Source organism: Salmo salar, chromosome 11 (assembly GCF_965601325.2).
Source record: "Salmo salar chromosome 11, fSalSal1, whole genome shotgun sequence".
In the NCBI taxonomy this organism is placed as follows: Eukaryota; Metazoa; Chordata; class Actinopteri; order Salmoniformes; family Salmonidae; genus Salmo; species Salmo salar.
In genome coordinates, this window is record NC_138301.1 from 11,952,795 (window position 1) to 11,965,050 (window position 12,256).

General features: G+C 41.5%; 1 protein-coding gene across 1 annotated transcript in view; it reads left to right on the top strand.

Moving 5' to 3' along the window:
* The first annotated feature begins 9,006 nt into the window (after positions 1-9,006).
* LOC106561988 (cadherin-11) overlaps positions 9,007-12,256 on the top strand; it is a 77,394-nt gene continuing 74,144 nt past the window's right edge. Inside the window, exon 1 of the mRNA XM_014126497.3 lies at positions 9,007-9,480. The gene's annotated coding sequence lies outside the window, so the exon portion shown is untranslated. The remainder of the gene's footprint in view (positions 9,481-12,256) is intronic.

Sequence of the window (12,256 nt, forward strand, 5' to 3'; positions counted from 1 at the left end):
CCCACTGACTGATAAGGTGTCACATATCTTGCTCTCCGTGATGGGAGCTGCTCTGTTTTTGTTTAATCTGAACTCCCACAGCATCAAAACATTTGAATCATCATCTTTAACATGCTCCGTGCGCTGCCTGCATATGCCTCAGATTTTGCAGCAGAAATCAATCTTTTAGGGTGGAGACTTTTAAATAGGACCAGACAAAACTAAACACCATATTTACATCGTACAAAAGGCCACATGGTGTAGCTATATTCTTCAGAAGGTATATTCATTGCCGTAATACGTAGCTATATTCTTCAGAATTCGGATTGTAGGCCCGATTTGGTTCGACATTTGATTCCTGATCTCTGGGAGTCACAAAGATGGTTAGCCTACATAAGCCAATCACTACTCTTCAAGTAATTATACTAATGTATCAATGTATGACTGAAAATATAGGACGTGTTTTGTCATACAGCATATGTGTTAGTGCAAAGTTATTTGCCCCATACCTTATTTGTTGAAATTATAATTGGTTCTATATATAGAGCAATGTCTGATGTGTATTATTTTACTTAGATCACTGGCCCAGTTCCCACCAGACTCAAAAGAGAAACAAAATGGTGGTTCACATCACAGCCAATAACAGGAGAGAAGGAAGGTGTTGTTCTCACCCAATGACTAATTTGTGCTTTTAGAGAATTGATTAAAACCTGCCACACTTGCTGATTGCTATGCCATCCACCAGTGTCACCTCAGACATGGTATCTGTTTTTCCTTCCCTCTCCCTGCTTTAGCCTGCTAAATGCGGCTGTGTGAACAGTGAATCCATTACCCCAGCGACAGCCAAATTCAATTATTAGACGGACTAATAATCTGACGGAATTGATCGTTCACTATATTCCCAGCCAAATGGCCAATGCAGGAAGGATCATGTTTGATATTCCTTGCTGTAGGATAGGAATAGGACTCTGTGGCTGAAAATGAGCTTTCACCGCCCAGAGTGGAGGGGCCACTGTTTAATTTGTAATCAGAGAAAATGGAAGACTGATAATCAAACACATTGTTTGATTAGGCTATGTTTATTACATTGTATGTCCAATGTAGAAAAAAAAAATCTGAGTCTTTGCTTTACATGACTGGTCAATATATGCATGCAGAAAATATATTTGTTCCGGGGGAAGTCCATTTCAGCCACCAATGGGGGCCCAGAGTTTTTCCTGATCTGGTAGGCTAAACTAACCAGGTAAAACTCCAGATCCTAGTTGTAGGGTATGAGAAAGTAAAAAAAATCAGCTGTAAAACCGTGTTATGTGGGCTATGATTGGACCAGATTTTTTCTAATCAGGTCATACGTTTTTTTTTAAATGGAGTGGCTACAGTTCTGGATTATCTGGAAACCTGATTTTCCATGGCAAAAAAATACAGAGATTTCTTGATCAGCGATGAACGCCTTTGTCTGCTGTAGCCTACAATCTTCATGTTGTACACAAATGACTTGATCGACATGTTCCAAATACTGCATTCTATGCCTCATCAGGTCATTAAGCATAAGCTTGATTTCATGGTTTTTTTTTCAGGAGGTGAGTTAGGCTACATGCATCTTTTTTACATGTTGTACACAAAAGACATGATCAACATGTTTGTACAAACTCGCAGATAGCGTCGTTTTTTCCCAATGCAAAACTCAAGTGGGGGTTACACTAAATTGTACAAAACGTTAAGAACACCTGCTCTTCCATGATATAGACTGATCAGGTGAATCCAGGTGAAATGTATGATCCCTTATTGATTTCACTTGCTAAATCCACTTCAGTCATCTATGGTTCATGGTGGGAACCACACATGCAGAGATCATCCGTTCCCCTACTCTGCGTCTCACAAAGACACGGCGGTTGGAACCAATAATCGCAAATTTGGACTCATCAGACCAGGGACAGATTTCCTCCTGTCTAATGTCCATTGCTCGTGTTTCTTGGCCCAAGCAAGTCTCTTCTTCTTATTGGTGTCCTTTGGTAGTGGTTTCTTTGCAACAATTCGACCACGAAGGCCTGATTCACAAAGTCTCCTCTGAACAGTTGATGCTTAGATGTGTCTGTTACTTGAACTCTGTGAAGAATTTATTTGGGCTGCAATTTCTGAGGCTGATAATTCTAATGAACTTATCCTCTGCAGCAGAGTCTGGGTCTTCCTTTCCTGTGGTGGTTCTCATGAGAGCCAGTTTCATCATAGCGCTTGATGGTTTTTGCGACTGCTCTTGAAGAAACTTTCAAAGTTCTTGAAATGTTTCGTATTGACTGACCTTCATATCTTAAAATACGTTTGGTTTCATGCATGTTAACATTAGAAGCCTCCTCCCTAAGTTTGTTTTATTCACTGCTTTAGCACCCTCTGCCAACCCAGACGGCTTAGCCGTGTCTGAATCCTGGCTTAGGAAAAACACCAAAAACCCTGAAATTTCCATCCCTAACTGTAACATTTTCCGCCAAGATAGAACTGCCAAAGGGGGAAGAGTTGCAATCTACTGCAGAGATAGCCTGCAGAGTTCTGTCTTACTATCCAGGTCTGTACCCAAACAACTCAAGCTTCTACTTTTAAAAATCCATCTTTCCAGAAACAAGTCTCTCAACGTTGCCGCTTGCTATAGACCACCCTCTGCCCCCAGCTGTGCCCTGGACACCATATGTGAATTGATTGCCCCCCATCTATCTTCAGAGCTTGTGATGCTAGGTGACCTAAACTGGGACATGCTTAACACCCCAGCCATCCTACAATCTAAGCTTGATGCCCTCAATCTCACACAAATTATCAATGAATCTACCAGGTATAACCCCAAATCCGAAAAAACACGGGCACCCTCATAGATATCATCCTAACCAAATTGCCCTCCAAATACACCTCTGCTGTTTTCAACCAAGATCTCAGCAATCACTGCCTCATTGCCTGCATCCGTAATGGGTTTGCGGTCAAACAACTACCCCTCATCACTGTCAAATGCTCCCTAAAACACGTCAGCGGGCAGGCCTTTCTAATCGACCTGGCTGCGGTATCCTGGAATGATACTGACCTCATCCCGTCAGTAGAGGATGCCTGGTTATTCTTTAAAAGTGCCTTCCTCACCGTCTTAAATAAGCATGCTCCATTCAAAAAATGTTGAACCAGGAACAGATATAGCCCTTGGTTCACTCCAGACCTGACTGCCCTTGACCAGCACAAAAACATCCTGTGGCGTACTGCATTAGCATCAAATAGCCCCGTGATATGCAACTTTTCAGGGAAGTTAGGAACCAATATACATAGGCAGTTAGGAAAGCTATGGCTAGCTTTTTCAAACTGAAATTTGCATCCTGTAGCACAAACTGAAAAATGTTCTGGGACACTGTAAAGTCCATGGAGAATAAGAGCACCTCCTCCCAGCTGCCCACTGCACTGAGGCTAGGAAACACTGTCACCACTGATAAATCCACTATAATTGAGAATTTCAATAAACATTTTTCTACGGCTGGCCATGCTTTCCACCTGGCTACCCCTACCCCGGGCAACTGCCCGGCACCCCCCACAGCAACTCGCCCAAGCCTCCCCCATTTCTCCTTCAGCCAAATTCAGATAGCTGATGTTCTGAAAGAGCTGCAAAATCTGGACCCCTACAAATCAGCTGGGCTAGACAATCTGGACCCTCTCTTTCTAAAATGATCTGCCAAAATTGTTGCAACCCCTATTACTAGCCTGTTCAACCTCTCTTCCGTATCGTCTGAGATTCCCAAAGATTGGAAAGGTGCCGCGATCATCCCCCTCTTCAAAGTGAGAGACACTCTAGACCCAAACTGCTACAGACCTATATCTATCCTATCCTGCCTTTCTAAGGTCTTCGAAAGCCAAGTTAAAAAACGGATTACCGACCATTTCGATTTTCACCGTACCTTCTCCGCTATGCAATCTGGTTTCGGAGCTGGTCATGGGTGCACCTCAACCACGCTCAAGGTCCTAAACGATATCATAACCGCCATCGATAAGAGACATCACTGTGCAGCCGTATTCATCGACCAGGCCAAGGCTTTCAACTCTGTCAATCACCACATTCTTATCGACAGACTAAACAGCCTTGGTTTCTCAAATGACTGCCTCGCCTGGTTCACCAACTACTTCTCTGATAGAGTTCAGTGTGTCAAATCGGAGGGCCTGTTGTCTGGACCTCTGGGAGTCTCTATGGGGGTGCCACAGGGTTAAATTCTCGGGCCGACTCTTCTCTGTATACATCAATGATGTTGCTCTTGCTGCTGGTGATTCTCTGATCCACCTCTACGCAGACGACACAATTCTGTATACTTCTGGCCCTTCTTTGGACACTGTGTTAACTAACCTCCAGACGAGCTTCAATGCCATACAACTCGCCCGCCCGACTAGCATCACTACTCTGGATGGTTCTGACTTAGAATATGTGGACAACTACAAATACCTAGGTGTCTGGTTAGACTGTAAACTCTCCTTCCAGACTCACATTAAGCATCTCCAATCCAAAATTAAATCTAGAATCGGCTTCCTATTTCACAGCAAAGCATCCTTCACTCATGCTGCCAAACATACCCTCGTAAAACTGAACATCCTACCGATCCTCGACTTCGGCGATGTCATTTAAAAAATAGCCTCTAAGACTCTACTCAACAAATTGGATGCAGTCTATCACAGTGCCATCCGTTTTGTCACCAAAGCCCCATATACTACCCACCATTGTTACCTGTTCGCTCTCGTTGGCTGGCCCTCGTTTCATACTCGTCGCCAAACCCACTGGCTCCAGGTCATCTACAAGTCTCTGCTAGGTAAAGCACCGCCTTATCTCAGCTCACTAGTCACCATAGCAGCACCCACCCATAGCACGCGCACCAGCAGGTATATCTCACTAGTCACCCCCAAAGCCAATACCTCTTTGGCCGCCTTTCCTTCCAGTTCTCTGCTGCTAATGACTGGAATGAACTGCAAAAATCACTGAAGCTGGAGAATCATATCTCCCTCACTAGCTTTATGCACCAGCTGTCAGAGCAGCTCACAGATCACTGCAACTGTACATAGCCCATCTGTAAATAGCCCATTCAACTACCTCATCCCCATACTGTATTTATTTATTTATCTTGCTCCTTTGCACCCCAGTATCTCTACTTGCACATTCATCTTCTGCACATCATTCACTCCAGTGTTTAATTGGTATATTGTAATTACTTCGTCACCATGGCCTATTTATTGCCTTACCTCCCTAAGCTTACCTCATTTGCACACACTGTATATAGACTTTTTTCTACTGTATTATTGACTGTATGTTTGTTTATCCCATGTGTAACTCTGTGTTGTTGTATGTGTCGAACTGCTTTGCTTTATTCTTGGCCAGGTCACAGTTGTAAATGAGAACTTGTTCTCAACTAGCCTACCTGGTTAAATAAAGGTGAAATCAATTTCATTTGCTTATTTGAGCTGTTCTTACCATAATATGGACTTGGTCTTTTACCCAATAGGGCTATCTTCTGTATACCACCCATACCTTGTCACAACACAACTGATTGGCTCAAACGCATTAAGAAGGAAAGAAATTCCACAAATTAACTTTTAACAAGGCACACATGTTAATTGAAATGCATTCCAGGTGACAACTGTAACCTTTATTTAACTAGGCAAGTCAGTTAAGAACAAATTAATTTTTTACAATGACTGCCAACCCCGGCCAAAACCGGACGACACTGGGCCAATTGTGCGCCACCCTATGGGACTCCCAATCACGGCCGGATGTGATACAGCCTGGATGAAGCTGGTTGAGAGAATGCCAAGAGTTTGCAAAGCTGTCATCAAGGCAAAGGGTGGATCATTTCAAGAATATCAAACATAAAATATATTTTGATTTGTTTAACACTTTTTTGGTTGCTACATGATTGCATATGTGTTATTTCATAGTTTTGATGTCTTCACTATTATTCTACAATGTAGAAAATAGTAAAAATAAAGAAAAACCTTGGAATGAGTTGGTGTGTCCAAACTTTTGACTGGTACTGTATATCAAATTATATCACATTCACATTTTCGCTTAACACAAATAAATTGGCCTATTTTAGGCTATGAATACATAGCTTAACCTATAAATGCATGACGTTACCGCCTTGTTTCCCCTGGCCAGAGGGGATCAGAGTGCATAGGCTTCTTTAGGCTACCTGCAGCTGTGGTTGTAATCAGTAGGCTACACGAGTTGACAAGTCATGACGAAAGTCAGACTAAAGAACTATACTTTGTGCCTCATTTCAACGCTTTTATGTCAATATTTTTATTACACCGAGGTGTTGAGACAAATGCAAGCTCCCCACACGTTTGCCGACAGCCCTGCTGTGCTAATCTCAACGTGGATAGATGGAAATCACAACCAAATACTACAAATGAAGAAACATATCCTATTTGTACGGTGCATTCAGAAAGTATGCAGACCCCTTACCTTTTTCACATTTTATTACGTTACATCCTTACTCTAAAATTGATGACATTGTTTTGTTTCCTCACCAATCTACACACAATACATAATGACAAAGTAAAAACAGTTTTTTAGAAATATCACATTTACATAAGTATTCAGAACTTTTACTCAGTACTTTGTTGAAGAACCTTTGACAGCAATTACAGCCTCAAGTCTTCTTGGGTATGACGCTACAAGCTTGGCACACCTGTACTTGAGGAGTTTATCCTATTCTTCTCTGCAGATCCTCTCAAGCTCGGTCAGGTTGGATGAGGAGCGTTGCTGCACAGGGGGGATCAACTCCATATTAATGCCCATGACTTTGGAATGAGATGTTCGTCAAGCAAGTGTCCACATACTAATATATTACAAATATATATATATATAGTGTCCACATACTTATATATATATATATATATATATATATATACATATACATATATATAAGTATGTGGACACTTGCTCTGTGCAGGCCAGTCAAGTTCTTTCACACCGATCTCGACAAACCATTTCTGTACGTACCTCGCTTTGTCCAAGGGGGCATTGTCAAGCTGAAACAGATTAGGGCCTTCCCCAAACTGTTGCCTCAATGTTGGAAGAACAGAATCATCCTAGAATGTCATTGTATGCTGTAGCTTTAAGATTTCCCTTCACTGGAACTAAGGGGCCATACTATGAAAAACTGCCCCAGACCATTATTCCTCCTCTAACAAACTTTACAGTTGGCACTATGCATTCTGGCAAACCCAGATTCCTCTGTCGGACTGCCAGATGGTGAAGCGTGATTCATCACTCCAGAGAACGAGTTTCCACTGCCCCAGAGTCCAATGACGGCGAGCTTTATACCGTTCCAGCCGACACTTGGCATTGCACATGGTGATCTTAGGCTTGTGTGTGGCTGCTCAGCCATGGAAATCCAAATCCGTTGAGGGTTGCAACTGAGGACAGACGATCTTCAGCACTCGCCGGTCCCGTTCTGTGAGCTTGTGTGGCATATCACTTCACGGCTGAGCCATTGTTGCTCCTAGACGTTTCCACTTCACAATAACAGCACTTACAGTTGACCAGGGCAGCTCTAACATGGCATGCATTTGACGAACTGACTTGTTGGAAAGGTGGCATCCTATGATGGTGCCACGTTGAAAGTCACTTAGTATTAATATGTATTTATTTTTAATTTTTCAGGGGTTGCTGCACAACCCTCAGCACCTCTACTTCCCACAGCTATGCCAGTAGCTATTTGCAACAGCAACACTATTAAAGTCATTCTAACCACTTTCAGTCATAGGCCTATTGTGGTTGGAGATATGCACAGATTCATTCACCTTGTTTTGGTGGTAGCCTAGACCTTGGCCAACTTTCAGACAAGCATTCGGTTTATGAAACATAGTTAGCACTTAGTGTACATGGTCCGCTAATTATTATATATTTTGCAGTAATTAAAAGTAATATATTACTCACTTTACCAACGTTTATACCAGTTGTTACAATGTTTCCAGCAGGGGTTTAATTTGTCCCTGTTTGTTATTCTGAGAATATAAATGTATGAGCTCTTTATTATTTCTGCTTTGAGGTATGCACAATTTGTTCTATGCTGATTCATCTAGGAATGTCATGCCATGTTTATGAGTTTAATAGGTCTACTGTGATATCTTTCGTGTCCCTATTTCAAAATGGTATTTTCTTTTTTTTTAATCTTACCTTTAACTCTGCATTGTTGTAAAAGGACCCAGCATTTCACTGTTAGTCTACACCTGTTGTCTCCGAAGCATATGACAAATACAATTTGTTTTGATTTGCCTTTAGAGAGATACATGTAACATCACCTCTCTGGAGAAGTGAGTCGGTTTGACCGAATCCAGGTACAAGGGTTGCCAACTGGTAGCCTATTTATGACAGTCTGTTTCAGACCTTAGGGTTAGAGTTAGGAGGTAGACAGCTAATTTGAAAAAAATATTTTCTGGATCCATTTGTGTGTATTCAATTTGACTGCTAAACACAGATCACCTGGCTTTAAATAAAACACCTGACTTCACCTGAAAGACTTCAGGTCCAGCGCCTACATGCCACCTCCCTTGGCCGTGAGACACCATGTTAGCTACTTTACCACAGCTCCCAATGTTTCTATGCAGTTATAAAGCTAATACTAAAGTGTTATCTGTTTACAGTGTTATTAACTAATAGCAACGTAATGTTATGTGCTTCCATAAGCTATAGCTGTAGGTTTTCCTTAAAAAAAAATGTATTTCCCTACAGCCTAATTAAACATTGGCTCAACCATTGCAACATAGGCCGTAGTACAGTAGGCTGGTTAGTAGGGGTAATAAGGAAGGGAAGCTAACCTGTAAATGGAAGCAAAACTGTTTTGCATTGTAACAATTTCACTTTATTCATCCGGAAAGTTTTTATTTTCATTTGATTTATTTTTAAGATGAGTTTTGTCTCCATCTCCCTTGAGTGTCCTCGGTTCCCAGGGAGGGCTTTACTTCCATCCGCCTGTTTTGATTGGAGGAAGATTTCTAAACCTAGTGTAACCATTCGCGCTGTTCTCTTGCACTGTTTGGGTCTGGAAACGTGCGACAGATGCGAAACTGCTTCCATCTGGTATCGCAAGTAAGTGGAAAAGGGGGTGAATCAATTTAGGCGCCCTCGGCAAGACATCCTGCTTGCATTGCTACTAAGATCTGCGAGCTTCATTTCGTTTCACTAGAAAGCTGGAGAGGACGTGCGTTCCTAAGCGGCTGCACCGGATTGTTCGTTGGGGATGCTACGGTTTTATTCCTTTTCACTTGATACTATACTCTCCCTAGGCGTCTAGTTCCACTGTCTTCACAAACGGTCCACGGCATTTCTCTTATCCAGCGGAACTCACTGGAGGAGAGGCGCTTGGACCAGGAGTGATAACGCAAGGACGGGTCGAGTTGGATGTTCATAGCCATAAAGAAGTGGTCATAGTCTGGAGCTGCTGATGGCACAAGCATTGGACTGACAACATTGAGTCTGGTTTCACTCCAAGCAAGGTAAGGGATTTAGCCCATAGTTTTTGTCCTATCCATGTATTTTAGTACAGTTGTGTTGTGCAATTTCTGGAGTCATTTCAACTGGAAATTGTGATAGTCCTGCGATTGGACCGAAATTGCTTTTCCAAATGATAAAACCTACCCCTCAGATGCGACATTTTTGATACATTTAATACGTGAGCTGAGTGGACTGTGTCCATTGTATGTCCGGCACTTTAAAGGCAGTAAATTAGGGTTATAGGCGACTTATTTTGGGGGGTATTTTGATTCTCATCAGGACTGTAAACATAGCCTATATCGAATTATCTCATGTCGTTCACTTTTTCATATATCCTCCGTTTCTAATCGGAAACCTGTCGGTCCAATGACACATTGACTATTCACGGCTAGTTTGACACCGGTAGGCTGTACTACATATTTGCGCCCCACCGATCCATTTTCAGGTTTTTGTGACGAATAGCGTACACGGTAACTTTGTCTGGAAGTGTAGGGTATACGGGGATACATTTCCTATCAAGAGCTTGTAGTTAAATAGCTAATTAACCTGAATTGGATGGATAGCCAAGTAGAATGTATATTCTATTCATTGTAATGCGGGACGACATTCCACTTTCTCTCCTGCCTGCATTCATAATACGGTTTTTGTTTTTCGTAATTTATTATATTATATTTTGAAGTCAGTTTAATTTCTTAAATTGTGTATATTTTTTTGTATTTATTGCCAGTTGATAGCAGTCGTTTGAATCTTTAGTTTAGCCTACTTCTGAGTCACAGTTTTACAGTGATAACAGGTTGGTGTATCATTTACAACTGAATACAAACTGAATGGGGCAAAAACAATTTTCCCCTTGTTGCGTCTCTAACCAAGGCGATATAGCCTAGAGCACGTTTTTTGTTGCATTGATCTTATTAGACTAAACTACTCAGCAATTCATGTGAAATGTGAATTTCAGAATTCACAGGCATTCTAAAAATGTTTTCAATATGTTTTATTCATAGGGAGAAGGTAGCCTAAAGAAAACAGCGTTTGTAGCTGGCCCATTGCATCGGCTGTGTGTATTCACAGGACCATCAGTATTCATGTCCACAGCTCAAGATTGCTGCTTTCAAGATGAAAATAATCTCCCCTCCACCCGCTACCCCTCTACTCCCACCGCACTGTTGCTCAGCGAAATGTCTGCCCTGCTTCCCTTCAAGTGCTCTTGTAGGAACCATACTAATTTAACGTTCTCCTTATTGAACATGCTTTTACAGATATTATTCATCTGTGTTACGCCCTAACAAGGCGTTGAAAAGAAAGAATGCGCATCATAGGGTTTTTAATTTAATGAATTGTATTTAATGGTGATATTACCCTTCAAATAAATTCCCAATGCTTCATTTGATGAAACAATAATGAATTAATTAAAATGAAAGTGTAATAATGCTTGATGGTGAAATCTTTTGAGCAGCACAACCAGAAGTGAGTGAGTCACATCAGAGGAGGCTTAGCTCCAATCACAACTCAGAGGCGATGGTGTGTGACATGACTGCTGAAAATAGTTGAGATATACATAGATCAAAGAATCGCATAGATTGCTTCATCGCTTATTCTATAGCCTTATTCTATTCTATTTCAAATTCACTAAAACATTTGAAAATCAGTTTTGAGAAAAAATAAAATAAATAAATACATTTCAGAATCATAGTTAGCCTACCTGTTAACTGTTGAATTCTCTGAATGATCGGTTTAGTTTCTGACTGACCAGACTTAAATAGTTGAATGACAAAACTGAATAGACCTCTATAACTACAGGTCTTGAAACCTCCAGAGGAAGAAAATAAATGTTTTCAAGGAATCAATAGAGGGTGCTGTTGTTCTGTGGACAGCTGGCCGGGTTTGCTTACAGTACCTTGGCACTAGTCTCTGAGGGGCACTCAAAAAGATGGAGCGCCATTGCCGGTGTTGCCCATGGTCCCAGGGGATGGTGAATTCAATCTAACAGAGGCTCTGGCTAATGCTGTGGCACTTTGTCAGGATTAACATCTTTCTAGTCAGTGGCTTCTGTTACCTTCGGTGTCACGTTACCACCTTGGAGTTCTGGGGAGGGGAGAAAAATGAGGCACCGGTTTCCTGCTCTGCTCCATGCTGTGCTATTCCAATTCCACATTACTGTGGGTCGATAGAGGAAGAAACTCCATCATTTTCAACAAATAAAGGCATATGTTATTTTGACTGCCAACTGGAGCTTTTCAATTAGTTATTTTTCTACGAAAAAAAAAAAAGGAAAGACTCAAAAGTTTGCCCTTTTTAAAATGTAGACTCCATGCACAGCCATTAGCTAAATAGAAATAGTCGGCTCTCAGTTTGCCGAACTTGAGCTGAAAATATATTTTAATATTGTAATATATTTTGGCAGTAAAGCACAAAGTCTTGTTTGGCCATGTATCCTTTAGTATGGATTCTAATCATAAGGTAGTCTACAAATTACTTGACATGACATTATGACCATTTTTAAACACACAGTACCTGGATAATTATTAGTGGATGTCAACCTAGACCTTAGACCTCCTGCATGGCAGCCTAATTAAGACATCAAGTTATCTGAATATGTGGCACTTCTTAACCCTGCTTCCCTGTTACTGTTCAATAGTATGCTAATATGGGACGTCTGTGTCCTTCCATCAGCAGCTAGTAGGGTGACAGATTGGTTTGAATCATTGTCCTCATGTCGTGGGACCTAGATTAGGGTACCCCACCATTTCACAATCTAAGACAGTAGATATTCGGTGTCTA